We start from the raw sequence: 3,581 nt of genomic DNA, 5'->3' as shown, positions 1-3,581 counted from the left end.
CCCTAATCTCCCCACTAACCCTAGCTAAGAGACTAGTCACACATCATCATGGAAAACATGTCATTAATGGTGTCAATCATCTTAACAAGCATAAACATGACGAAGGAGTAAAGCAATTAACAAAAGACTAACTAAAGGATTAAATAAAGAGTAGAGAAATTGTACCAACATAAGATGAACAAAGAAAATGGAAAAATAATGGAAGAAAGCCTTGATTAATTATGAAGAGTTGTCAATTCTCCAATACAAACCCAAGAATTCTTCATTTACCAAGCTAGATCTAAGATTACTTGAACAATAATTAAGAAAGGATTAATATGTAATTAAGCTAATTAGAGTAGTCTAACTAAGCTAAGCTAATATGTTTTCCTCTATGTATATGAGGTATTTATATTAAGTACAAGCATTAGGTTAACTAAGAGCTTAAATGACGATTAAGCCCCTTAAGGAAGTCCTTCGCCTTGCTAGAGCAGGGCTAGCTCCCACGGTTCCTCCTCTTGGTTGTACGTGTTGTCAGCTTTCTCGTGGGAGCCAGGCATGGCTCGTCCGAGCTCTTCCCATTTAGCACTCATCCTGCTAGGCAGCTCATGGGAGCTGGCTGGTGCTCCCCCGAGTCCCTCCTTGGCTCGTGGGAGGTTCAGTGAGCTCGTGGGAGCTCACTCTTTCTCTCCTTTGGCTTGAGCGTGGCTGCCTCCCAGCTCGTGGGAGCTGCCCTGGCCTTGTAGGGTTCCTCCACATTGCCCAATTGCTTGTTTTATTGACTAAGGCTTATAGTCTTGGTCTCCTACTCGATGCTTGGTTGTTGGATGCGGTCAATTTTAGCTCCGTAATGCATCATTTACGCAAGGCTAATGCTCTCCTTCTAGAAAGGCACGAAACCTCATACAATTTGCATACTAGGAAGGCAAAGACAAAAAACAACCTTAATAATTGCATAAAAGCATATAAAATGAAGCTAGTTTGGGGACTAAATGTGCGTAAATACTAGTCACATCAAATATCCCCAAACCGAACCTCTTTTTCGTCTCGAGTAAAGAGGTGACTAAAACTATGACCATTATTTAATAACATAGCAGATGTGAGACAATTAGCGGGTCTCACTCCGCCCCTTCAACTCACAACATAGCATCCGTGAGGTAGAATGCCTTATTGCAAGGCAAGGTGGGGCTTGCCAAAATGGCGATACATCCAACATTAAGAACACAAAACAAAAAATGGATGGATCTACAAAAGAAGTCACCACTTTCCTCATCTAAGTGGCGGAAATCATCTGAAAGAGAAACGATCTAAGGGCATATACAATATTGTAATTCTAGTTCTACAAACTACTAGTTTTAAAAGGATAAAAATAAATCACCTGCAAGCAGTGTTAGACTAGGCTATGTTCGTTCACAATTACTAGATGCTTTCATCAAGAGCAAGGTCCTTATGGCGTTAGAAAATACTAGAGGATCGCAGAATTCCCCCTCTTGCCTAGAAAAAAGGAAGGGTCGTCCCCTCTCCACCATGCAACAAATATAGGACCATCAATGAATAAAGGGGACTCGAGATATATGAGTTTCACAATAGTAGTTTGCATTTGGGTTATTGTTCCCCCCATTTTTTAACATATGACACTAAGCTCAGTTCTTGCCTTTTTTTATAGGCATTTCAACACTTGGCAATAAGTCTTTTGGCAAGGACTGCGGCGGTGACCAACAATATGCAAATCCGCACCAAAGTGACCTCGAGAGTGACCCCATATGTAGTAAGGGTACCCTAGAAAAGCATAGAAGTCCAACTTGCACTCCTAAACCTAGGACAAGGACACTTGGCAAAACTTGCAAACTTTTCGCTTTCACTTTGGCTTAAGAACTCAAATTGACGATTTTGTGCCCATTCCCCTTTTGGTTAGCAAAACGGTAGATGGTAAAAGTAGAAGAACGGTTGCATGGCATCAAGAGTCACCTTGAAATAAACGGTAACCAAGGAATTATTAACTACAAGGTACTCTTGACTAGGCTCTTGTGCATGGGTCGAACGATACTAGAATGACACTAAAAAGGGTGTTTTAAGATTATTCTAGCAAACAAAGTGTTAAATAGAAAGAGCATATACATTGGCCTATGAACACTCGTCAAGTTTCTCAATTAGACATTTTCCAAAGTTTATTCCTAAATGCAACTATATGCCATGGTGCACCCTACATATATATACAAGCTAATGCATATGCTTCTACCAACTACATGACACATAACCTAAATGCAAGCTCCTAACAACACATATATACATAACCGCCATAATAAAAACCACATAACATCCTCCTCGACATGTAAGCCCATCCTCCTCATATGAATACAACAATAACAACAACATCAGAGCCAGAATCCCAAAATGATTTGGGGTCGGCTGACATGAATCATCCTTTAGAACTGTCCATGGGTGAACGCACACCTCAAAATGCGAATGGAAAAGGGAAAATGAAAAACAAAAGGAAGAGCGGAAATGTAATGCAAAGTCAAGGTAAACTTACGGGTTGTAAAATCTAATTCCGGATTTCTTTTATAAAAACTTAAAATTTAAATCGAGAGAAAAGATTAAAACACTTTTGAAAACCGAAATAGAATTAATGATCCGGAATGCCTTAAAAGTAAACCAAGTAAAATATATAAGAAAGTGGTTGGTAAAAAAGTGTAATAACGGAGAGAAGAACAAATAATAAAATTTGTAAATGAAAAGAAATGGAAGAGAAATAGAGATTAGAACGATCATACCAAGCGGTCTTCGTATTCCCTTGCTAATTGTCTCAAATGTAATGTCGTACCTATGTGAGAAGAAAACAAAAACACACAACTATATACAATTCTACACTACAAAATGAAAGAACATGTTTTTGGTTTTTGTATTTTTTCAAAATTTTAGGGGTTTTTGTTTTTATGAAAATAGAGAACATATTTTTCGAGTTTTTCAAAAAAATTTCAAATTTTTGTATGTTTTTGGAATATAAATTCCCATCCCCCACTTTATTTCCGACATTGTCCTCAATGTACAACGTAGGAGTCAGAAATGAAAAAGAAAGTCATATTTTTGTATTTTGAAATAAGTTTTATCGTGAAAATAAAGAACATGATTTTGTATTTTAAAATATTTGAAATTAAAGACTTGTTTTTGTATTTCTGGATTTTAGAAATGGAAATACATGTTTTTTTTTGGGTTTTCAATATATGAAATTGAAATACAAATGCAACATGCAATGCATGACATGGATGAATGTATCCTCTATGTGAATGCAATTATATATGACATATATACAAATGAATGCAATCTAAAGTACACTAAGTGATGCATGTTTTCTATCAAGATGAAAGCTAATTTAAATTAGCTTAGGTAACTTATGATCAAACCTTTCCAATCCGATTTAAATATTGTTTCTAGTGTAGAAAAAATGAGGTTTTGGTCATGAGCTACTATGCATGAATGTAAAAGCTAAATGCAACTAACTACATGGGTTATATAAATTACAATGCAAACTAATCTAACATGTGTTTCAATGCAAATTATGCATGAGAAGATTTTGGAAAGAGGGAGAGAATAGCATACAA

This window comes from Silene latifolia, chromosome 4 (assembly GCF_048544455.1).
Source record: "Silene latifolia isolate original U9 population chromosome 4, ASM4854445v1, whole genome shotgun sequence".
Lineage (NCBI taxonomy): Eukaryota > Viridiplantae > Streptophyta > Magnoliopsida > Caryophyllales > Caryophyllaceae > Silene > Silene latifolia.
Note: the sequence above shows the minus strand (reverse complement) of the source record.